Source organism: Pleurodeles waltl, unplaced genomic scaffold (genome assembly GCF_031143425.1).
Source record: "Pleurodeles waltl isolate 20211129_DDA unplaced genomic scaffold, aPleWal1.hap1.20221129 scaffold_225, whole genome shotgun sequence".
NCBI lineage: Eukaryota > Metazoa > Chordata > Amphibia > Caudata > Salamandridae > Pleurodeles > Pleurodeles waltl.
This window is the reverse complement of record NW_027149931.1, coordinates 23,642-46,423: the sequence shown is the minus strand read 5'-3', so window position 1 is coordinate 46,423 and position 22,782 is coordinate 23,642. Positions and strand designations below refer to the sequence as shown.

The following is a 22,782-nucleotide window of genomic DNA, read 5'->3' as shown; positions in this document are numbered from 1 at the left end:
CAAAGCCTTCGGAATACTTGTGGATTGGCAGGAGTGCCTATATTTGTTTTTTGAGAAGCACCTTGCCAGTGCAAAGGATTGCTGAGGAAGAGGAAGGAGCAGAGCGGAATGACTGGAGCCAGTGAGGTTGCCTGTGAAGACATGAAGGGCTATGTTGAAAGGGGCACCGCTTGCAGAGCCAAGTAGTCGTTACCAAGTGGTTAAGGCGATGGACTAGATATCATTTGGCGTCTCCACGAGTATGTTCAAATCCTGCCGACTACGTCAGATGACATTTTTGGGATTCCTCTTCAGGGCCTCCTGCGTGGGAGAACAAGGGAGCAGCCTCTATGCAAAGCAGTCAGTAAAACAGAATATGAAGCAAAGACCATTAAAGCCACAGAAGAAAGATATGAACCCAGGCCAAATGCATCCTGCTCCCCCTCCCTCACCTGTCAGGCACTAGTCTGCAGAGAAACTGAACACGCCCACTCTCCTCCAAGGAGAATTCAGCTCAGGAAACGCCTAGCCACAGGCCCTAGATTGGACGAGGCACTTCTTTTCATACCTGTAAAGACCAACCCGTCTCTCTGTGGAGTCCATTCATGGCCTCCAAGACAGAAGTTTTGCCATGGTGCCTATCGTGGCTGCCATCTCCCTGACGTTAAAGCTACCACCTCTTCCGGCCTGATTTTTTTCCCCCGTCTCAAAACATGAACATACAAGGAGTGCTAATTTCACATGCATGCCTGCTTTTAGCTTGAGACGCTTTAGAAAGTCTTCTGTGGAATAGGAATGATGTATAGGAGAGCAGGGAAAATGGTCCAGTGAACGGAAAGAAAAAAGACTACGGATGGAGGTAAAGTGCCCTGTTGAGATTCACTTGTGTGGGTAGTTGTGGCCGAGTGGTTAAGGCGATGGACTAGAAATCCATTGGGGTATCCCCGCGCAGGTTCGAATCCTGCCAACTACGCTGTCCCTTTTGTGAACAGTATTTTCCCATAATTCTTTGAAATACCTACTGGCATAAATGCGGGCTCCAAAAGCAGGACTAATAGGGTCAGCGGCCTGGGAGGGCTCAAACTTTTGCCATTGTGGCCTTCCTCTCTAGAAAAGGACTGCTTCTGTCAGGAGGCTAGACCGCCAGCAGAAATAGAAACGAGCTACGTTGAAAATGGACCATAGCTTTAAGCAAGTAGTCGTGGCCGAGTGGTTAAGGCGATGGACTTGAAATCCATTGGGGTCTCCCCGCGTAGGTTCAAATCCTGCCGACTACGTGCTACTTCACCTTTGGTGATATTTTATACTTCATATTAAATGGCATCTGCACAAGCAGGCCGAATATAGCTATCACTCTCAATAGAGCTAAGGAAGGCGAAACACTGGGCAGGGAATGGGATCAAAAGAGTGGCCGGAGAAGGCATGAGACTACCTGTCTGGCACTCCTGCCACTTGTGCACCCCAGCTGTCGAGAAGACACGTGTCGAGTAATAGCCAAGGAGATTGGGAAAGAACTTCAGTTATCATCTCGCCAGTAAGTTCCATCTGAGGTATCAGATGCATGAAGGAAGTAGCCTTATTGGGGCGTCTGACAGTGTCATTATTTTCCTAAAGTGTCATAACTGCATTCTTTTACAACCTCCTTTTTGCTTTTCTCTGGCCAGGAACATGAACTTTATAATAGTGCCTTTGAGTCACGTCAGTATGCAGGTATGGACCGAGTGTATTTTTTGCAGTAGAACGGATAGGCAAAGATGGGAAGGCAGTGGAGCAGAGTGAACTGAGGGAAAGAAAAAGACTGCTGTGAGAGTGAGAACCTCAGCTTAAGTGGCAGCCACCCCTCGTGAGTAGTCGTGGCCGAGTGGTTAAGGCGATGGACTCGAAATCCATTGGGGTGTCCCCGCGCAGGTTCAAATCCTGCCGACTACGTCGGTGCTCTTTCACAATGATGTGTTAGGTTTTTCCTTGGATGCCTCCTTTCCCAGGAATAAGCATGTATTATTCAACAACGTTGAGAGCACAGGTAAAACAAAGACAAGAATGTGAAACAATGCACTGTGCAATGCCAGCATGAAAACTCTCAAGGAGTACGCTGCCCAGGCCTACAGCTTCTCAGACACTGTGTCTGTCTATTTTGGGGAGCTGCAGAGAAGCCTTGCCTGTGCTTTTCGAGCCTGCTGTCTGGGGTGAGTGCCTGGATAAATTGTTGTTGGGAAGGACAAGGCAGCTAGCTCCTCTACAGGGGTCAATTTAGGAGGTTGGTGGGAAGCACAGGAAGGGGCAGGAAGGAAGCTCTCTGCTGTTGCTTCTCGGCCTAGGCAGAGCTGCAGGTGTGGTTAAAAAGGATTGGCGTTTGGCCAGGTCCCAGACCACAGTGCAACCTAGGGCAACAAGAGAGGTGAGGCTACTGAGGCCCTTACCCTGAGCCTTCTGACCCCACCGCCCCTTTGGCCCCGATCGGCCAAAACCTCTCTATAAGGGCTAAAGGTGATTATTATATATGCCTGAGTAACTTAGGGTCCCTCGCATAAATGGACTCCTGCTGAAGGAGCTCGCCTTTGCTTTGGGACTGGCCCAACACGGCCTTGCTCTCCTCAACAAACCTGCCACCAGCCAGGAGGCTGAATGGCTTGCAGAAGGACACTCCCAGGTATGCCCAAGCACTTCATTTGCATAGAGACTACCCTCTCTTGGGCCCGCCTCCACTCACCTATTAAGTAATGTGGCTAGAATATCAAGACAGAAAGAGGAGCAGGGCCTGACAGCCTTTCAAAGGCTCAACTGAGGTGCTGGGCTGACGGCTGGGATCACCAAAGCCTGGGATGACTCCAATATGGAAGCAGAAGCCTTAGGGCAAACAAAGGTCAGCAGTTGATGTGCTGTAAAGAAGAAGGGCTGCAGAGGGCCTCAGCAAAGCCTTCGGAATACTTGTGGATTGGCAGGAGTGCCTATATTTGTTTTTTGAGAAGCACCTTGCCAGTGCAAAGGATTGCTGAGGAAGAGGAAGGAGCAGAGCGGAATGACTGGAGCCAGTGAGGTTGCCTGTGAAGACATGAAGGGCTATGTTGAAAGGGGCACCGCTTGCAGAGCCAAGTAGTCGTTACCAAGTGGTTAAGGCGATGGACTAGATATCATTTGGCGTCTCCACGAGTATGTTCAAATCCTGCCGACTACGTCAGATGACATTTTTGGGATTCCTCTTCAGGGCCTCCTGCGTGGGAGAACAAGGGAGCAGCCTCTATGCAAAGCAGTCAGTAAAACAGAATATGAAGCAAAGACCATTAAAGCCACAGAAGAAAGATATGAACCCAGGCCAAATGCATCCTGCTCCCCCTCCCTCACCTGTCAGGCACTAGTCTGCAGAGAAACTGAACACGCCCACTCTCCTCCAAGGAGAATTCAGCTCAGGAAACGCCTAGCCACAGGCCCTAGATTGGACGAGGCACTTCTTTTCATACCTGTAAAGACCAACCCGTCTCTCTGTGGAGTCCATTCATGGCCTCCAAGACAGAAGTTTTGCCATGGTGCCTATCGTGGCTGCCATCTCCCTGACGTTAAAGCTACCACCTCTTCCGGCCTGATTTTTTTCCCCCGTCTCAAAACATGAACATACAAGGAGTGCTAATTTCACATGCATGCCTGCTTTTAGCTTGAGACGCTTTAGAAAGTCTTCTGTGGAATAGGAATGATGTATAGGAGAGCAGGGAAAATGGTCCAGTGAACGGAAAGAAAAAAGACTACGGATGGAGGTAAAGTGCCCTGTTGAGATTCACTTGTGTGGGTAGTTGTGGCCGAGTGGTTAAGGCGATGGACTAGAAATCCATTGGGGTATCCCCGCGCAGGTTCGAATCCTGCCAACTACGCTGTCCCTTTTGTGAACAGTATTTTCCCATAATTCTTTGAAATACCTTCTGGCATAAATGCGGGCTCCAAAAGCAGGACTAATAGGGTCAGCGGCCTGGGAGGGCTCAAACTTTTGCCATTGTGGCCTTCCTCTCTAGAAAAGGACTGCTTCTGTCCAGAGGCTAGACCGCCAGCAGAAATAGAAACGAGCTACGTTGAAAATGGACCATAGCTTTAAGCAAGTAGTCGTGGCCGAGTGGTTAAGGCGATGGACTTGAAATCCATTGGGGTCTCCCCGCGTAGGTTCAAATCCTGCCGACTACGTGCTACTTCACCTTTGGTGATATTTTATACTTCATATTAAATGGCATCTGCACAAGCTGGCCGAATATAGCTATCACTCTCAATAGAGCTAAGGAAGGCGAAACACTGGGCAGGGAATGGGATCAAAAGAGTGGCCGGAGAAGGCATGAGACTACCTGTCTGGCACTCCTGCCACTTGTGCACCCCAGCTGTCGAGAAGACACATGTCGAGTAATAGCCAAGGAGATTGGGAAAGAACTTCAGTTATCATCTCGCCAGTAAGTTCCATCTGAGGTATCAGATGCATGAAGGAAGTAGCCTTATTGGGGCGTCTGACAGTGTCATTATTTTCCTAAAGTGTCATAACTGCATTCTTTTACAACCTCCTTTTTGCTTTTCTCTGGCCAGGAACATGAACTTTATAATAGTGCCTTTGAGTCACGTCAGTATGCAGGTATGGACCGAGTGTATTTTTTGCAGTAGAACGGATAGGCAAAGATGGGAAGGCAGTGGAGCAGAGTGAACTGAGGGAAAGCAAAAGACTGCTGTGAGAGTGAGAACCTCAGCTTAAGTGGCAGCCACCCCTCGTGAGTAGTCGTGGCCGAGTGGTTAAGGCGATGGACTCGAAATCCATTGGGGTGTCCCCGCGCAGTTTCAAATCCTGCCGACTACGTCGGTGCTCTTTCACAATGATGTGTTAGGTTTTTCCTTGGATGCCTCCTTTCCCAGGAATAAGCATGTATTATTCAACAACGTTGAGAGCACAGGTAAAACAAAGACAAGAATGTGAAACAATGCACTGTGCAATGCCAGCATGAAAACTCTCAAGGAGTACGCTGCCCAGGCCTACAGCTTCTCAGACACTGTATCTGTCTATTTTGGGGAGCTGCAGAGAAGCCTTGCCTGTGCTTTTCGAGCCTGCTGTCTGGGGTGAGTGCCTGGATAAATTGTTGTTGGGAAGGACAAGGCAGCTAGCTCCTCTACAGGGGTCAATTTAGGAGGTTGGTGGGAAGCACAGGAAGGGGCAGGAAGGAAGCTCTCTGCTGTTGCTTCTCGGCCTAGGCAGAGCTGCAGGTGTGGTTAAAAAGGATTGGCGTTTGGCCAGGTCCCAGACCACAGTGCAACCTAGGGCAACAAGAGAGGTGAGGCTACTGAGGCCCTTACCCTGAGCCTTCTGACCCCACCGCCCCTTTGGCCCCGATCGGCCACGATCGGCCAAAACCTCTCTATAAGGGCTAAAGGTGATTATTATATATGCCTGAGTAACTTAGGGTCCCTCGCATAAATGGACTCCTGCTGAAGGAGCTCGCCTTTGCTTTGGGACTGGCCCAACACGGCCTTGCTCTCCTCAACAAACCTGCCACCAGCCAGGAGGCTGAATGGCTTGCAGAAGGACACTCCCAGGTATGCCCAAGCACTTCATTTGCATAGAGACTACCCTCTCTTGGGCCCGCCTCCACTCACCTATTAAGTAATGTGGCTAGAATATCAAGACAGAAAGAGGAGCAGGGCCTGACAGCCTTTCAAAGGCTCAACTGAGGTGCTGGGCTGACGGCTGGGATCACCAAAGCCTGGGATGACTCCAATATGGAAGCAGAAGCCTTAGGGCAAACAAAGGTCAGCAGTTGATGTGCTGTAAAGAAGAAGGGCTGCAGAGGGCCTCAGCAAAGCCTTCGGAATACTTGTGGATTGGCAGGAGTGCCTATATTTGTTTTTTGAGAAGCACCTTGCCAGTGCAAAGGATTGCTGAGGAAGAGGAAGGAGCAGAGCGGAATGACTGGAGCCAGTGAGGTTGCCTGTGAAGACATGAAGGGCTATGTTGAAAGGGGCACCGCTTGCAGAGCCAAGTAGTCGTTACCAAGTGGTTAAGGCGATGGACTAGATATCATTTGGCGTCTCCACGAGTATGTTCAAATCCTGCCGACTACGTCAGATGACATTTTTGGGATTCCTCTTCAGGGCCTCCTGCGTGGGAGAACAAGGGAGCAGCCTCTATGCAAAGCAGTCAGTAAAACAGAATATGAAGCAAAGACCATTAAAGCCACAGAAGAAAGATATGAACCCAGGCCAAATGCATCCTGCTCCCCCTCCCTCACCTGTCAGGCACTAGTCTGCAGAGAAACTGAACACGCCCACTCTCCTCCAAGGAGAATTCAGCTCAGGAAACGCCTAGCCACAGGCCCTAGATTGGACGAGGCACTTCTTTTCATACCTGTAAAGACCAACCCGTCTCTCTGTGGAGTCCATTCATGGCCTCCAAGACAGAAGTTTTGCCATGGTGCCTATCGTGGCTGCCATCTCCCTGACGTTAAAGCTACCACCTCTTCCGGCCTGATTTTTTTCCCCCGTCTCAAAACATGAACATACAAGGAGTGCTAATTTCACATGCATGCCTGCTTTTAGCTTGAGACGCTTTAGAAAGTCTTCTGTGGAATAGGAATGATGTATAGGAGAGCAGGGAAAATGGTCCAGTGAACGGAAAGAAAAAAGACTACGGATGGAGGTAAAGTGCCCTGTTGAGATTCACTTGTGTGGGTAGTTGTGGCCGAGTGGTTAAGGCGATGGACTAGAAATCCATTGGGGTATCCCCGCGCAGGTTCGAATCCTGCCAACTACGCTGTCCCTTTTGTGAACAGTATTTTCCCATAATTCTTTGAAATACCTACTGGCATAAATGCGGGCTCCAAAAGCAGGACTAATAGGGTCAGCGGCCTGGGAGGGCTCAAACTTTTGCCATTGTGGCCTTCCTCTCTAGAAAAGGACTGCTTCTGTCAGGAGGCTAGACCGCCAGCAGAAATAGAAACGAGCTACGTTGAAAATGGACCATAGCTTTAAGCAAGTAGTCGTGGCCGAGTGGTTAAGGCGATGGACTTGAAATCCATTGGGGTCTCCCCGCGTAGGTTCAAATCCTGCCGACTACGTGCTACTTCACCTTTGGTGATATTTTATACTTCATATTAAATGGCATCTGCACAAGCAGGCCGAATATAGCTATCACTCTCAATAGAGCTAAGGAAGGCGAAACACTGGGCAGGGAATGGGATCAAAAGAGTGGCCGGAGAAGGCATGAGACTACCTGTCTGGCACTCCTGCCACTTGTGCACCCCAGCTGTCGAGAAGACACATGTCGAGTAATAGCCAAGGAGATTGGGAAAGAACTTCAGTTATCATCTCGCCAGTAAGTTCCATCTGAGGTATCAGATGCATGAAGGAAGTAGCCTTATTGGGGCGTCTGACAGTGTCATTATTTTCCTAAAGTGTCATAACTGCATTCTTTTACAACCTCCTTTTTGCTTTTCTCTGGCCAGGAACATGAACTTTATAATAGTGCCTTTGAGTCACGTCAGTATGCAGGTATGGACCGAGTGTATTTTTTGCAGTAGAACGGATAGGCAAAGATGGGAAGGCAGTGGAGCAGAGTGAACTGAGGGAAAGAAAAAGACTGCTGTGAGAGTGAGAACCTCAGCTTAAGTGGCAGCCACCCCTCGTGAGTAGTCGTGGCCGAGTGGTTAAGGCGATGGACTCGAAATCCATTGGGGTGTCCCCGCGCAGGTTCAAATCCTGCCGACTACGTCGGTGCTCTTTCACAATGATGTGTTAGGTTTTTCCTTGGATGCCTCCTTTCCCAGGAATAAGCATGTATTATTCAACAACGTTGAGAGCACAGGTAAAACAAAGACAAGAATGTGAAACAATGCACTGTGCAATGCCAGCATGAAAACTCTCAAGGAGTACGCTGCCCAGGCCTACAGCTTCTCAGACACTGTGTCAGTCTATTTTGGGGAGCTGCAGAGAAGCCTTGCCTGTGCTTTTCGAGCCTGCTGTCTGGGGTGAGTGCCTGGATAAATTGTTGTTGGGAAGGACAAGGCAGCTAGCTCCTCTACAGGGGTCAATTTAGGAGGTTGGTGGGAAGCACAGGAAGGGGCAGGAAGGAAGCTCTCTGCTGTTGCTTCTCGGCCTAGGCAGAGCTGCAGGTGTGGTTAAAAAGGATTGGCGTTTGGCCAGGTCCCAGACCACAGTGCAACCTAGGGCAACAAGAGAGGTGAGGCTACTGAGGCCCTTACCCTGAGCCTTCTGACCCCACCGCCCCTTTGGCCCCGATCGGCCACGATCGGCCAAAACCTCTCTATAAGGGCTAAAGGTGATTATTATATATGCCTGAGTAACTTAGGGTCCCTCGCATAAATGGACTCCTGCTGAAGGAGCTCGCCTTTGCTTTGGGACTGGCCCAACACGGCCTTGCTCTCCTCAACAAACCTGCCACCAGCCAGGAGGCTGAATGGCTTGCAGAAGGACACTCCCAGGTATGCCCAAGCACTTCATTTGCATAGAGACTACCCTCTCTTGGGCCCGCCTCCACTCACCTATTAAGTAATGTGGCTAGAATATCAAGACAGAAAGAGGAGCAGGGCCTGACAGCCTTTCAAAGGCTCAACTGAGGTGCTGGGCTGACGGCTGGGATCACCAAAGCCTGGGATGACTCCAATATGGAAGCAGAAGCCTTAGGGCAAACAAAGGTCAGCAGTTGATGTGCTGTAAAGAAGAAGGGCTGCAGAGGGCCTCAGCAAAGCCTTCGGAATACTTGTGGATTGGCAGGAGTGCCTATATTTGTTTTTTGAGAAGCACCTTGCCAGTGCAAAGGATTGCTGAGGAAGAGGAAGGAGCAGAGCGGAATGACTGGAGCCAGTGAGGTTGCCTGTGAAGACATGAAGGGCTATGTTGAAAGGGGCACCGCTTGCAGAGCCAAGTAGTCGTTACCAAGTGGTTAAGGCGATGGACTAGATATCATTTGGCGTCTCCACGAGTATGTTCAAATCCTGCCGACTACGTCAGATGACATTTTTGGGATTCCTCTTCAGGGCCTCCTGCGTGGGAGAACAAGGGAGCAGCCTCTATGCAAAGCAGTCAGTAAAACAGAATATGAAGCAAAGACCATTAAAGCCACAGAAGAAAGATATGAACCCAGGCCAAATGCATCCTGCTCCCCCTCCCTCACCTGTCAGGCACTAGTCTGCAGAGAAACTGAACACGCCCACTCTCCTCCAAGGAGAATTCAGCTCAGGAAACGCCTAGCCACAGGCCCTAGATTGGACGAGGCACTTCTTTTCATACCTGTAAAGACCAACCCGTCTCTCTGTGGAGTCCATTCATGGCCTCCAAGACAGAAGTTTTGCCATGGTGCCTATCGTGGCTGCCATCTCCCTGACGTTAAAGCTACCACCTCTTCCGGCCTGATTTTTTTCCCCCGTCTCAAAACATGAACATACAAGGAGTGCTAATTTCACATGCATGCCTGCTTTTAGCTTGAGACGCTTTAGAAAGTCTTCTGTGGAATAGGAATGATGTATAGGAGAGCAGGGAAAATGGTCCAGTGAACGGAAAGAAAAAAGACTACGGATGGAGGTAAAGTGCCCTGTTGAGATTCACTTGTGTGGGTAGTTGTGGCCGAGTGGTTAAGGCGATGGACTAGAAATCCATTGGGGTATCCCCGCGCAGGTTCGAATCCTGCCAACTACGCTGTCCCTTTTGTGAACAGTATTTTCCCATAATTCTTTGAAATACCTACTGGCATAAATGCGGGCTCCAAAAGCAGGACTAATAGGGTCAGCGGCCTGGGAGGGCTCAAACTTTTGCCATTGTGGCCTTCCTCTCTAGAAAAGGACTGCTTCTGTCCAGAGGCTAGACCGCCAGCAGAAATAGAAACGAGCTACGTTGAAAATGGACCATAGCTTTAAGCAAGTAGTCGTGGCCGAGTGGTTAAGGCGATGGACTTGAAATCCATTGGGGTCTCCCCGCGTAGGTTCAAATCCTGCCGACTACGTGCTACTTCACCTTTGGTGATATTTTATACTTCATATTAAATGGCATCTGCACAAGCAGGCCGAATATAGCTATCACTCTCAATAGAGCTAAGGAAGGCGAAACACTGGGCAGGGAATGGGATCAAAAGAGTGGCCGGAGAAGGCATGAGACTACCTGTCTGGCACTCCTGCCACTTGTGCACCCCAGCTGTCGAGAAGACACATGTCGAGTAATAGCCAAGGAGATTGGGAAAGAACTTCAGTTATCATCTCGCCAGTAAGTTCCATCTGAGGTATCAGATGCATGAAGGAAGTAGCCTTATTGGGGCGTCTGACAGTGTCATTATTTTCCTAAAGTGTCATAACTGCATTCTTTTACAACCTCCTTTTTGCTTTTCTCTGGCCAGGAACATGAACTTTATAATAGTGCCTTTGAGTCACGTCAGTATGCAGGTATGGACCGAGTGTATTTTTTGCAGTAGAACGGATAGGCAAAGATGGGAAGGCAGTGGAGCAGAGTGAACTGAGGGAAAGAAAAAGACTGCTGTGAGAGTGAGAACCTCAGCTTAAGTGGCAGCCACCCCTCGTGAGTAGTCGTGGCCGAGTGGTTAAGGCGATGGACTCGAAATCCATTGGGGTGTCCCCGCGCAGGTTCAAATCCTGCCGACTACGTCGGTGCTCTTTCACAATGATGTGTTAGGTTTTTCCTTGGATGCCTCCTTTCCCAGGAATAAGCATGTATTATTCAACAACGTTGAGAGCACAGGTAAAACAAAGACAAGAATGTGAAACAATGCACTGTGCAATGCCAGCATGAAAACTCTCAAGGAGTACGCTGCCCAGGCCTACAGCTTCTCAGACACTGTGTCTGTCTATTTTGGGGAGCTGCAGAGAAGCCTTGCCTGTACTTTTCGAGCCTGCTGTCTGGGGTGAGTGCCTGGATAAATTGTTGTTGGGAAGGACAAGGCAGCTAGCTCCTCTACAGGGGTCAATTTAGGAGGTTGGTGGGAAGCACAGGAAGGGGCAGGAAGGAAGCTCTCTGCTGTTGCTTCTCGGCCTAGGCAGAGCTGCAGGTGTGGTTAAAAAGGATTGGCGTTTGGCCAGGTCCCAGACCACAGTGCAACCTAGGGCAACAAGAGAGGTGAGGCTACTGAGGCCCTTACCCTGAGCCTTCTGACCCCACCGCCCCTTTGGCCCCGATCGGCCACGATCGGCCAAAACCTCTCTATAAGGGCTAAAGGTGATTATTATATATGCCTGAGTAACTTAGGGTCCCTCGCATAAATGGACTCCTGCTGAAGGAGCTCGCCTTTGCTTTGGGACTGGCCCAACACGGCCTTGCTCTCCTCAACAAACCTGCCACCAGCCAGGAGGCTGAATGGCTTGCAGAAGGACACTCCCAGGTATGCCCAAGCACTTCATTTGCATAGAGACTACCCTCTCTTGGGCCCGCCTCCACTCACCTATTAAGTAATGTGGCTAGAATATCAAGACAGAAAGAGGAGCAGGGCCTGACAGCCTTTCAAAGGCTCAACTGAGGTGCTGGGCTGACGGCTGGGATCACCAAAGCCTGGGATGACTCCAATATGGAAGCAGAAGCCTTAGGGCAAACAAAGGTCAGCAGTTGATGTGCTGTAAAGAAGAAGGGCTGCAGAGGGCCTCAGCAAAGCCTTCGGAATACTTGTGGATTGGCAGGAGTGCCTATATTTGTTTTTTGAGAAGCACCTTGCCAGTGCAAAGGATTGCTGAGGAAGAGGAAGGAGCAGAGCGGAATGACTGGAGCCAGTGAGGTTGCCTGTGAAGACATGAAGGGCTATGTTGAAAGGGGCACCGCTTGCAGAGCCAAGTAGTCGTTACCAAGTGGTTAAGGCGATGGACTAGATATCATTTGGCGTCTCCACGAGTATGTTCAAATCCTGCCGACTACGTCAGATGACATTTTTGGGATTCCTCTTCAGGGCCTCCTGCGTGGGAGAACAAGGGAGCAGCCTCTATGCAAAGCAGTCAGTAAAACAGAATATGAAGCAAAGACCATTAAAGCCACAGAAGAAAGATATGAACCCAGGCCAAATGCATCCTGCTCCCCCTCCCTCACCTGTCAGGCACTAGTCTGCAGAGAAACTGAACACGCCCACTCTCCTCCAAGGAGAATTCAGCTCAGGAAACGCCTAGCCACAGGCCCTAGATTGGACGAGGCACTTCTTTTCATACCTGTAAAGACCAACCCGTCTCTCTGTGGAGTCCATTCATGGCCTCCAAGACAGAAGTTTTGCCATGGTGCCTATCGTGGCTGCCATCTCCCTGACGTTAAAGCTACCACCTCTTCCGGCCTGATTTTTTTCCCCCGTCTCAAAACATGAACATACAAGGAGTGCTAATTTCACATGCATGCCTGCTTTTAGCTTGAGACGCTTTAGAAAGTCTTCTGTGGAATAGGAATGATGTATAGGAGAGCAGGGAAAATGGTCCAGTGAACGGAAAGAAAAAAGACTACGGATGGAGGTAAAGTGCCCTGTTGAGATTCACTTGTGTGGGTAGTTGTGGCCGAGTGGTTAAGGCGATGGACTAGAAATCCATTGGGGTATCCCCGCGCAGGTTCGAATCCTGCCAACTACGCTGTCCCTTTTGTGAACAGTATTTTCCCATAATTCTTTGAAATACCTACTGGCATAAATGCGGGCTCCAAAAGCAGGACTAATAGGGTCAGCGGCCTGGGAGGGCTCAAACTTTTGCCATTGTGGCCTTCCTCTCTAGAAAAGGACTGCTTCTGTCCAGAGGCTAGACCGCCAGCAGAAATAGAAACGAGCTACGTTGAAAATGGACCATAGCTTTAAGCAAGTAGTCGTGGCCGAGTGGTTAAGGCGATGGACTTGAAATCCATTGGGGTCTCCCCGCGTAGGTTCAAATCCTGCCGACTACGTGCTACTTCACCTTTGGTGATATTTTATACTTCATATTAAATGGCATCTGCACAAGCAGGCCGAATATAGCTATCACTCTCAATAGAGCTAAGGAAGGCGAAACACTGGGCAGGGAATGGGATCAAAAGAGTGGCCGGAGAAGGCATGAGACTACCTGTCTGGCACTCCTGCCACTTGTGCACCCCAGCTGTCGAGAAGACACATGTCGAGTAATAGCCAAGGAGATTGGGAAAGAACTTCAGTTATCATCTCGCCAGTAAGTTCCATCTGAGGTATCAGATGCATGAAGGAAGTAGCCTTATTGGGGCGTCTGACAGTGTCATTATTTTCCTAAAGTGTCATAACTGCATTCTTTTACAACCTCCTTTTTGCTTTTCTCTGGCCAGGAACATGAACTTTATAATAGTGCCTTTGAGTCACGTCAGTATGCAGGTATGGACCGAGTGTATTTTTTGCAGTAGAACGGATAGGCAAAGATGGGAAGGCAGTGGAGCAGAGTGAACTGAGGGAAAGAAAAAGACTGCTGTGAGAGTGAGAACCTCAGCTTAAGTGGCAGCCACCCCTCGTGAGTAGTCGTGGCCGAGTGGTTAAGGCGATGGACTCGAAATCCATTGGGGTGTCCCCGCGCAGGTTCAAATCCTGCCGACTACGTCGGTGCTCTTTCACAATGATGTGTTAGGTTTTTCCTTGGATGCCTCCTTTCCCAGGAATAAGCATGTATTATTCAACAACGTTGAGAGCACAGGTAAAACAAAGACAAGAATGTGAAACAATGCACTGTGCAATGCCAGCATGAAAACTCTCAAGGAGTACGCTGCCCAGGCCTACAGCTTCTCAGACACTGTGTCTGTCTATTTTGGGGAGCTGCAGAGAAGCCTTGCCTGTACTTTTCGAGCCTGCTGTCTGGGGTGAGTGCCTGGATAAATTGTTGTTGGGAAGGACAAGGCAGCTAGCTCCTCTACAGGGGTCAATTTAGGAGGTTGGTGGGAAGCACAGGAAGGGGCAGGAAGGAAGCTCTCTGCTGTTGCTTCTCGGCCTAGGCAGAGCTGCAGGTGTGGTTAAAAAGGATTGGCGTTTGGCCAGGTCCCAGACCACAGTGCAACCTAGGGCAACAAGAGAGGTGAGGCTACTGAGGCCCTTACCCTGAGCCTTCTGACCCCACCGCCCCTTTGGCCCCGATCGGCCACGATCGGCCAAAACCTCTCTATAAGGGCTAAAGGTGATTATTATATATGCCTGAGTAACTTAGGGTCCCTCGCATAAATGGACTCCTGCTGAAGGAGCTCGCCTTTGCTTTGGGACTGGCCCAACACGGCCTTGCTCTCCTCAACAAACCTGCCACCAGCCAGGAGGCTGAATGGCTTGCAGAAGGACACTCCCAGGTATGCCCAAGCACTTCATTTGCATAGAGACTACCCTCTCTTGGGCCCGCCTCCACTCACCTATTAAGTAATGTGGCTAGAATATCAAGACAGAAAGAGGAGCAGGGCCTGACAGCCTTTCAAAGGCTCAACTGAGGTGCTGGGCTGACGGCTGGGATCACCAAAGCCTGGGATGACTCCAATATGGAAGCAGAAGCCTTAGGGCAAACAAAGGTCAGCAGTTGATGTGCTGTAAAGAAGAAGGGCTGCAGAGGGCCTCAGCAAAGCCTTCGGAATACTTGTGGATTGGCAGGAGTGCCTATATTTGTTTTTTGAGAAGCACCTTGCCAGTGCAAAGGATTGCTGAGGAAGAGGAAGGAGCAGAGCGGAATGACTGGAGCCAGTGAGGTTGCCTGTGAAGACATGAAGGGCTATGTTGAAAGGGGCACCGCTTGCAGAGCCAAGTAGTCGTTACCAAGTGGTTAAGGCGATGGACTAGATATCATTTGGCGTCTCCACGAGTATGTTCAAATCCTGCCGACTACGTCAGATGACATTTTTGGGATTCCTCTTCAGGGCCTCCTGCGTGGGAGAACAAGGGAGCAGCCTCTATGCAAAGCAGTCAGTAAAACAGAATATGAAGCAAAGACCATTAAAGCCACAGAAGAAAGATATGAACCCAGGCCAAATGCATCCTGCTCCCCCTCCCTCACCTGTCAGGCACTAGTCTGCAGAGAAACTGAACACGCCCACTCTCCTCCAAGGAGAATTCAGCTCAGGAAACGCCTAGCCACAGGCCCTAGATTGGACGAGGCACTTCTTTTCATACCTGTAAAGACCAACCCGTCTCTCTGTGGAGTCCATTCATGGCCTCCAAGACAGAAGTTTTGCCATGGTGCCTATCGTGGCTGCCATCTCCCTGACGTTAAAGCTACCACCTCTTCCGGCCTGATTTTTTTCCCCCGTCTCAAAACATGAACATACAAGGAGTGCTAATTTCACATGCATGCCTGCTTTTAGCTTGAGACGCTTTAGAAAGTCTTCTGTGGAATAGGAATGATGTATAGGAGAGCAGGGAAAATGGTCCAGTGAACGGAAAGAAAAAAGACTACGGATGGAGGTAAAGTGCCCTGTTGAGATTCACTTGTGTGGGTAGTTGTGGCCGAGTGGTTAAGGCGATGGACTAGAAATCCATTGGGGTATCCCCGCGCAGGTTCGAATCCTGCCAACTACGCTGTCCCTTTTGTGAACAGTATTTTCCCATAATTCTTTGAAATACCTTCTGGCATAAATGCGGGCTCCAAAAGCAGGACTAATAGGGTCAGCGGCCTGGGAGGGCTCAAACTTTTGCCATTGTGGCCTTCCTCTCTAGAAAAGGACTGCTTCTGTCCAGAGGCTAGACCGCCAGCAGAAATAGAAACGAGCTACGTTGAAAATGGACCATAGCTTTAAGCAAGTAGTCGTGGCCGAGTGGTTAAGGCGATGGACTTGAAATCCATTGGGGTCTCACCGCGTAGGTTCAAATCCTGCCGACTACGTGCTACTTCACCTTTGGTGATATTTTATACTTCATATTAAATGGCACCTGCACAAGCTGGCCGAATATAGCTATCACTCTCAATAGAGCTAAGGAAGGCGAAACACTGGGCAGGGAATGGGATCAAAAGAGTGGCCGGAGAAGGCATGAGACTACCTGTCTGGCACTCCTGCCACTTGTGCACCCCAGCTGTCGAGAAGACACATGTCGAGTAATAGCCAAGGAGATTGGGAAAGAACTTCAGTTATCATCTCGCCAGTAAGTTCCATCTGAGGTATCAGATGCATGAAGGAAGTAGCCTTATTGGGGCGTCTGACAGTGTCATTATTTTCCTAAAGTGTCATAACTGCATTCTTTTACAACCTCCTTTTTGCTTTTCTCTGGCCAGGAACATGAACTTTATAATAGTGCCTTTGAGTCACGTCAGTATGCAGGTATGGACCGAGTGTATTTTTTGCAGTAGAACGGATAGGCAAAGATGGGAAGGCAGTGGAGCAGAGTGAACTGAGGGAAAGCAAAAGACTGCTGTGAGAGTGAGAACCTCAGCTTAAGTGGCAGCCACCCCTCGTGAGTAGTCGTGGCCGAGTGGTTAAGGCGATGGACTCGAAATCCATTGGGGTGTCCCCGCGCAGTTTCAAATCCTGCCGACTACGTCGGTGCTCTTTCACAATGATGTGTTAGGTTTTTCCTTGGATGCCTCCTTTCCCAGGAATAAGCATGTATTATTCAACAACGTTGAGAGCACAGGTAAAACAAAGACAAGAATGTGAAACAATGCACTGTGCAATGCCAGCATGAAAACTCTCAAGGAGTACGCTGCCCAGGCCTACAGCTTCTCAGACACTGTATCTGTCTATTTTGGGGAGCTGCAGAGAAGCCTTGCCTGTGCTTTTCGAGCCTGCTGTCTGGGGTGAGTGCCTGGATAAATTGTTGTTGGGAAGGACAAGGCAGCTAGCTCCTCTACAGGGGTCAATTTAGGAGGTTGGTGGGAAGCACAGGAAGGGGCAGGAAGGAAGCTCTCTGCTGTTGCTTCTCGGCCTAGGCAGAGCTGCAGGTGTGGTTAAAAAGGATTGGCGTTTGGCCAGGTCCCAGACCACAGTGCAACCTAGGGCAACAAGAGAGGTGAGGCTACTGAGGCCCTTACCCTGAGCCTTCTGACCCCACCGCCCCTTTGGCCCCGATCGGCCACGATCGGCCAAAACCTCTCTATAAGGGCTAAAGGTGATTATTATATATGCCTGAGTAACTTAGGGTCCCTCGCATAAATGGACTCCTGCTGAAGGAGCTCGCCTTTGCTTTGGGACTGGCCCAACACGGCCTTGCTCTCCTCAACAAACCTGCCACCAGCCAGGAGGCTGAATGGCTTGCAGAAGGACACTCCCAGGTATGCCCAAGCACTTCATTTGCATAGAGACTACCCTCTCTTGGGCCCGCCTCCACTCACCTATTAAGTAATGTGGCTAGAATATCAAGACAGAAAGAGGAGCAGGGCCTGACAGCCTTTCAAAGGCTCAACTGAGGTGCTGGGCTGACGGCTGGGATCACCAAAGCCTGGGATGACTCCAATATGGAAGCAGAAGCCTTAGGGCAAACAAAGGTCAGCAGTTGATGTGCTGTAAAGAAGAAGGGCTGCAGAGGGCCTCAGCAAAGCCTTCGGAATACTTGTGGATTGGCAGGAGTGCCTATATTTGTTTTTTGAGAAGCACCTTGCCAGTGCAAAGGATTGCTGAGGAAGAGGAAGGAGCAGAGCGGAATGACTGGAGCCAGTGAGGTTGCCTGTGAAGACATGAAGGGCTATGTTGAAAGGGGCACCGCTTGCAGAGCCAAGTAGTCGTTACCAAGTGGTTAAGGCGATGGACTAGATATCATTTGGCGTCTCCACGAGTATGTTCAAATCCTGCCGACTACGTCAGATGACATTTTTGGGATTCCTCTTCAGGGCCTCCTGCGTGGGAGAACAAGGGAGCAGCCTCTATGCAAAGCAGTCAGTAAAACAGAATATGAAGCAAAGACCATTAAAGCCACAGAAGAAAGATATGAACCCAGGCCAAATGCATCCTGCTCCCCCTCCCTCACCTGTCAGGCACTAGTCTGCAGAGAAACTGAACACGCCCACTCTCCTCCAAGGAGAATTCAGCTCAGGAAACGCCTAGCCACAGGCCCTAGATTGGACGAGGCACTTCTTTTCATACCTGTAAAGACCAACCCGTCTCTCTGTGGAGTCCATTCATGGCCTCCAAGACAGAAGTTTTGCCATGGTGCCTATCGTGGCTGCCATCTCCCTGACGTTAAAGCTACCACCTCTTCCGGCCTGATTTTTTTCCCCCGTCTCAAAACATGAACATACAAGGAGTGCTAATTTCACATGCATGCCTGCTTTTAGCTTGAGACGCTTTAGAAAGTCTTCTGTGGAATAGGAATGATGTATAGGAGAGCAGGGAAAATGGTCCAGTGAACGGAAAGAAAAAAGACTACGGATGGAGGTAAAGTGCCCTGTTGAGATTCACTTGTGTGGGTAGTTGTGGCCGAGTGGTTAAGGCGATGGACTAGAAATCCATTGGGGTATCCCCGCGCAGGTTCGAATCCTGCCAACTACGCTGTCCCTTTTGTGAACAGTATTTTCCCATAATTCTTTGAAATACCTACTGGCATAAATGCGGGCTCCAAAAGCAGGACTAATAGGGTCAGCGGCCTGGGAGGGCTCAAACTTTTGCCATTGTGGCCTTCCTCTCTAGAAAAGGACTGCTTCTGTCCAGAGGCTAGACCGCCAGCAGAAATAGAAACGAGCTACGTTGAAAATGGACCATAGCTTTAAGCAAGTAGTCGTGGCCGAGTGGTTAAGGCGATGGACTTGAAATCCATTGGGGTCTCCCCGCGTAGGTTCAAATCCTGCCGACTACGTGCTACTTCACCTTTGGTGATATTTTATACTTCATATTAAATGGCATCTGCACAAGCAGGCCGAATATAGCTATCACTCTCAATAGAGCTAAGGAAGGCGAAACACTGGGCAGGGAATGGGATCAAAAGAGTGGCCGGAGAAGGCATGAGACTACCTGTCTGGCACTCCTGCCACTTGTGCACCCCAGCTGTCGAGAAGACACATGTCGAGTAATAGCCAAGGAGATTGGGAAAGAACTTCAGTTATCATCTCGCCAGTAAGTTCCATCTGAGGTATCAGATGCATGAAGGAAGTAGCCTTATTGGGGCGTCTGACAGTGTCATTATTTTCCTAAAGTGTCATAACTGCATTCTTTTACAACCTCCTTTTTGCTTTTCTCTGGCCAGGAACATGAACTTTATAATAGTGCCTTTGAGTCACGTCAGTATGCAGGTATGGACCGAGTGTATTTTTTGCAGTAGAACGGATAGGCAAAGATGGGAAGGCAGTGGAGCAGAGTGAACTGAGGGAAAGAAAAAGACTGCTGTGAGAGTGAGAACCTCAGCTTAAGTGGCAGCCACCCCTCGTGAGTAGTCGTGGCCGAGTGGTTAAGGCGATGGACTCGAAATCCATTGGGGTGTCCCCGCGCAGGTTCAAATCCTGCCGACTACGTCGGTGCTCTTTCACAATGATGTGTTAGGTTTTTCCTTGGATGCCTCCTTTCCCAGGAATAAGCATGTATTATTCAACAACGTTGAGAGCACAGGTAAAACAAAGACAAGAATGTGAAACAATGCACTGTGCAATGCCAGCATGAAAACTCTCAAGGAGTACGCTGCCCAGGCCTACAGCTTCTCAGACACTGTGTCTGTCTATTTTGGGGAGCTGCAGAGAAGCCTTGCCTGTGCTTTTCGAGCCTGCTGTCTGGGGTGAGTGCCTGGATAAATTGTTGTTGGGAAGGACAAGGCAGCTAGCTCCTCTACAGGGGTCAATTTAGGAGGTTGGTGGGAAGCACAGGAAGGGGCAGGAAGGAAGCTCTCTGCTGTTGCTTCTCGGCCTAGGCAGAGCTGCAGGTGTGGTTAAAAAGGATTGGCGTTTGGCCAGGTCCCAGACCACAGTGCAACCTAGGGCAACAAGAGAGGTGAGGCTACTGAGGCCCTTACCCTGAGCCTTCTGACCCCACCGCCCCTTTGGCCCCGATCGGCCACGATCGGCCAAAACCTCTCTATAAGGGCTAAAGGTGATTATTATATATGCCTGAGTAACTTAGGGTCCCTCGCATAAATGGACTCCTGCTGAAGGAGCTCGCCTTTGCTTTGGGACTGGCCCAACACGGCCTTGCTCTCCTCAACAAACCTGCCACCAGCCAGGAGGCTGAATGGCTTGCAGAAGGACACTCCCAGGTATGCCCAAGCACTTCATTTGCATAGAGACTACCCTCTCTTGGGCCCGCCTCCACTCACCTATTAAGTAATGTGGCTAGAATATCAAGACAGAAAGAGGAGCAGGGCCTGACAGCCTTTCAAAGGCTCAACTGAGGTGCTGGGCTGACGGCTGGGATCACCAAAGCCTGGGATGACTCCAATATGGAAGCAGAAGCCTTAGGGCAAACAAAGGTCAGCAGTTGATGTGCTGTAAAGAAGAAGGGCTGCAGAGGGCCTCAGCAAAGCCTTCGGAATACTTGTGGATTGGCAGGAGTGCCTATATTTGTTTTTTGAGAAGCACCTTGCCAGTGCAAAGGATTGCTGAGGAAGAGGAAGGAGCAGAGCGGAATGACTGGAGCCAGTGAGGTTGCCTGTGAAGACATGAAGGGCTATGTTGAAAGGGGCACCGCTTGCAGAGCCAAGTAGTCGTTACCAAGTGGTTAAGGCGATGGACTAGATATCATTTGGCGTCTCCACGAGTATGTTCAAATCCTGCCGACTACGTCAGATGACATTTTTGGGATTCCTCTTCAGGGCCTCCTGCGTGGGAGAACAAGGGAGCAGCCTCTATGCAAAGCAGTCAGTAAAACAGAATATGAAGCAAAGACCATTAAAGCCACAGAAGAAAGATATGAACCCAGGCCAAATGCATCCTGCTCCCCCTCCCTCACCTGTCAGGCACTAGTCTGCAGAGAAACTGAACACGCCCACTCTCCTCCAAGGAGAATTCAGCTCAGGAAACGCCTAGCCACAGGCCCTAGATTGGACGAGGCACTTCTTTTCATACCTGTAAAGACCAACCCGTCTCTCTGTGGAGTCCATTCATGGCCTCCAAGACAGAAGTTTTGCCATGGTGCCTATCGTGGCTGCCATCTCCCTGACGTTAAAGCTACCACCTCTTCCGGCCTGATTTTTTTCCCCCGTCTCAAAACATGAACATACAAGGAGTGCTAATTTCACATGCATGCCTGCTTTTAGCTTGAGACGCTTTAGAAAGTCTTCTGTGGAATAGGAATGATGTATAGGAGAGCAGGGAAAATGGTCCAGTGAACGGAAAGAAAAAAGACTACGGATGGAGGTAAAGTGCCCTGTTGAGATTCACTTGTGTGGGTAGTTGTGGCCGAGTGGTTAAGGCGATGGACTAGAAATCCATTGGGGTATCCCCGCGCAGGTTCGAATCCTGCCAACTACGCTGTCCCTTTTGTGAACAGTATTTTCCCATAATTCTTTGAAATACCTACTGGCATAAATGCGGGCTCCAAAAGCAGGACTAATAGGGTCAGCGGCCTGGGAGGGCTCAAACTTTTGCCATTGTGGCCTTCCTCTCTAGAAAAGGACTGCTTCTGTCAGGAGGCTAGACCGCCAGCAGAAATAGAAACGAGCTACGTTGAAAATGGACCATAGCTTTAAGCAAGTAGTCGTGGCCGAGTGGTTAAGGCGATGGACTTGAAATCCATTGGGGTCTCCCCGCGTAGGTTCAAATCCTGCCGACTACGTGCTACTTCACCTTTGGTGATATTTTATACTTCATATTAAATGGCATCTGCACAAGCAGGCCGAATATAGCTATCACTCTCAATAGAGCTAAGGAAGGCGAAACACTGGGCAGGGAATGGGATCAAAAGAGTGGCCGGAGAAGGCATGAGACTACCTGTCTGGCACTCCTGCCACTTGTGCACCCCAGCTGTCGAGAAGACATGTGTCGAGTAATAGCCAAGGAGATTGGGAAAGAACTTCAGTTATCATCTCGCCAGTAAGTTCCATCTGAGGTATCAGATGCATGAAGGAAGTAGCCTTATTGGGGCGTCTGACAGTGTCATTATTTTCCTAAAGTGTCATAACTGCATTCTTTTACAACCTCCTTTTTGCTTTTCTCTGGCCAGGAACATGAACTTTATAATAGTGCCTTTGAGTCACGTCAGTATGCAGGTATGGACCGAGTGTATTTTTTGCAGTAGAACGGATAGGCAAAGATGGGAAGGCAGTGGAGCAGAGTGAACTGAGGGAAAGAAAAAGACTGCTGTGAGAGTGAGAACCTCAGCTTAAGTGGCAGCCACCCCTCGTGAGTAGTCGTGGCCGAGTGGTTAAGGCGATGGACTCGAAATCCATTGGGGTGTCCCCGCGCAGGTTCAAATCCTGCCGACTACGTCGGTGCTCTTTCACAATGATGTGTTAGGTTTTTCCTTGGATGCCTCCTTTCCCAGGAATAAGCATGTATTATTCAACAACGTTGAGAGCACAGGTAAAACAAAGACAAGAATGTGAAACAATGCACTGTGCAATGCCAGCATGAAAACTCTCAAGGAGTACGCTGCCCAGGCCTACAGCTTCTCAGACACTGTGTCTGTCTATTTTGGGGAGCTGCAGAGAAGCCTTGCCTGTGCTTTTCGAGCCTGCTGTCTGGGGTGAGTGCCTGGATAAATTGTTGTTGGGAAGGACAAGGCAGCTAGCTCCTCTACAGGGGTCAATTTAGGAGGTTGGTGGGAAGCACAGGAAGGGGCAGGAAGGAAGCTCTCTGCTGTTGCTTCTCGGCCTAGGCAGAGCTGCAGGTGTGGTTAAAAAGGATTGGCGTTTGGCCAGGTCCCAGACCACAGTGCAACCTAGGGCAACAAGAGAGGTGAGGCTACTGAGGCCCTTACCCTGAGCCTTCTGACCCCACCGCCCCTTTGGCCCCGATCGGCCACGATCGGCCAAAACCTCTCTATAAGGGCTAAAGGTGATTATTATATATG

The 22,782-nt window shown here is 49.7% G+C and overlaps 24 non-coding genes across 24 annotated transcripts; all 24 read left to right on the top strand.

The window, feature by feature from the left end:
* Positions 1–870: 870 nt before the first annotated feature.
* Positions 871–952, top strand: TRNAS-AGA (transfer RNA serine (anticodon AGA)). The gene has a single exon. It is a non-coding gene; the product is annotated as a tRNA-Ser (tRNA).
* A 222-nt stretch (positions 953–1,174) lies between these two features.
* TRNAS-UGA (transfer RNA serine (anticodon UGA)) lies at positions 1,175–1,256 on the top strand. Its single transcript has one exon. It is a non-coding gene; the product is annotated as a tRNA-Ser (tRNA).
* A 570-nt stretch (positions 1,257–1,826) lies between these two features.
* Positions 1,827–1,908, top strand: TRNAS-CGA (transfer RNA serine (anticodon CGA)). The gene has a single exon. It is a non-coding gene; the product is annotated as a tRNA-Ser (tRNA).
* Positions 1,909–3,760: 1,852 nt separating this feature from the next.
* Positions 3,761–3,842, top strand: TRNAS-AGA (transfer RNA serine (anticodon AGA)). Its single transcript has one exon. It is a non-coding gene; the product is annotated as a tRNA-Ser (tRNA).
* A 222-nt stretch (positions 3,843–4,064) lies between these two features.
* Positions 4,065–4,146, top strand: TRNAS-UGA (transfer RNA serine (anticodon UGA)). Its single transcript has one exon. It is a non-coding gene; the product is annotated as a tRNA-Ser (tRNA).
* Positions 4,147–4,716: 570 nt separating this feature from the next.
* TRNAS-CGA (transfer RNA serine (anticodon CGA)) lies at positions 4,717–4,798 on the top strand. The gene has a single exon. It is a non-coding gene; the product is annotated as a tRNA-Ser (tRNA).
* Positions 4,799–6,660: 1,862 nt separating this feature from the next.
* Positions 6,661–6,742, top strand: TRNAS-AGA (transfer RNA serine (anticodon AGA)). Its single transcript has one exon. It is a non-coding gene; the product is annotated as a tRNA-Ser (tRNA).
* Positions 6,743–6,964: 222 nt separating this feature from the next.
* TRNAS-UGA (transfer RNA serine (anticodon UGA)) lies at positions 6,965–7,046 on the top strand. Its single transcript has one exon. It is a non-coding gene; the product is annotated as a tRNA-Ser (tRNA).
* A 570-nt stretch (positions 7,047–7,616) lies between these two features.
* On the top strand, positions 7,617–7,698 carry TRNAS-CGA (transfer RNA serine (anticodon CGA)). Its single transcript has one exon. It is a non-coding gene; the product is annotated as a tRNA-Ser (tRNA).
* Positions 7,699–9,560: 1,862 nt separating this feature from the next.
* Positions 9,561–9,642, top strand: TRNAS-AGA (transfer RNA serine (anticodon AGA)). The gene has a single exon. It is a non-coding gene; the product is annotated as a tRNA-Ser (tRNA).
* Positions 9,643–9,864: 222 nt separating this feature from the next.
* Positions 9,865–9,946, top strand: TRNAS-UGA (transfer RNA serine (anticodon UGA)). The gene has a single exon. It is a non-coding gene; the product is annotated as a tRNA-Ser (tRNA).
* A 570-nt stretch (positions 9,947–10,516) lies between these two features.
* On the top strand, positions 10,517–10,598 carry TRNAS-CGA (transfer RNA serine (anticodon CGA)). The gene has a single exon. It is a non-coding gene; the product is annotated as a tRNA-Ser (tRNA).
* A 1,862-nt stretch (positions 10,599–12,460) lies between these two features.
* Positions 12,461–12,542, top strand: TRNAS-AGA (transfer RNA serine (anticodon AGA)). The gene has a single exon. It is a non-coding gene; the product is annotated as a tRNA-Ser (tRNA).
* A 222-nt stretch (positions 12,543–12,764) lies between these two features.
* On the top strand, positions 12,765–12,846 carry TRNAS-UGA (transfer RNA serine (anticodon UGA)). Its single transcript has one exon. It is a non-coding gene; the product is annotated as a tRNA-Ser (tRNA).
* Positions 12,847–13,416: 570 nt separating this feature from the next.
* On the top strand, positions 13,417–13,498 carry TRNAS-CGA (transfer RNA serine (anticodon CGA)). The gene has a single exon. It is a non-coding gene; the product is annotated as a tRNA-Ser (tRNA).
* Positions 13,499–15,360: 1,862 nt separating this feature from the next.
* On the top strand, positions 15,361–15,442 carry TRNAS-AGA (transfer RNA serine (anticodon AGA)). The gene has a single exon. It is a non-coding gene; the product is annotated as a tRNA-Ser (tRNA).
* A 222-nt stretch (positions 15,443–15,664) lies between these two features.
* TRNAS-UGA (transfer RNA serine (anticodon UGA)) lies at positions 15,665–15,746 on the top strand. The gene has a single exon. It is a non-coding gene; the product is annotated as a tRNA-Ser (tRNA).
* A 570-nt stretch (positions 15,747–16,316) lies between these two features.
* Positions 16,317–16,398, top strand: TRNAS-CGA (transfer RNA serine (anticodon CGA)). The gene has a single exon. It is a non-coding gene; the product is annotated as a tRNA-Ser (tRNA).
* A 1,862-nt stretch (positions 16,399–18,260) lies between these two features.
* Positions 18,261–18,342, top strand: TRNAS-AGA (transfer RNA serine (anticodon AGA)). Its single transcript has one exon. It is a non-coding gene; the product is annotated as a tRNA-Ser (tRNA).
* A 222-nt stretch (positions 18,343–18,564) lies between these two features.
* TRNAS-UGA (transfer RNA serine (anticodon UGA)) lies at positions 18,565–18,646 on the top strand. Its single transcript has one exon. It is a non-coding gene; the product is annotated as a tRNA-Ser (tRNA).
* Positions 18,647–19,216: 570 nt separating this feature from the next.
* On the top strand, positions 19,217–19,298 carry TRNAS-CGA (transfer RNA serine (anticodon CGA)). Its single transcript has one exon. It is a non-coding gene; the product is annotated as a tRNA-Ser (tRNA).
* Positions 19,299–21,160: 1,862 nt separating this feature from the next.
* Positions 21,161–21,242, top strand: TRNAS-AGA (transfer RNA serine (anticodon AGA)). The gene has a single exon. It is a non-coding gene; the product is annotated as a tRNA-Ser (tRNA).
* A 222-nt stretch (positions 21,243–21,464) lies between these two features.
* TRNAS-UGA (transfer RNA serine (anticodon UGA)) lies at positions 21,465–21,546 on the top strand. The gene has a single exon. It is a non-coding gene; the product is annotated as a tRNA-Ser (tRNA).
* A 570-nt stretch (positions 21,547–22,116) lies between these two features.
* TRNAS-CGA (transfer RNA serine (anticodon CGA)) lies at positions 22,117–22,198 on the top strand. Its single transcript has one exon. It is a non-coding gene; the product is annotated as a tRNA-Ser (tRNA).
* Positions 22,199–22,782: the final 584 nt, after the last annotated feature.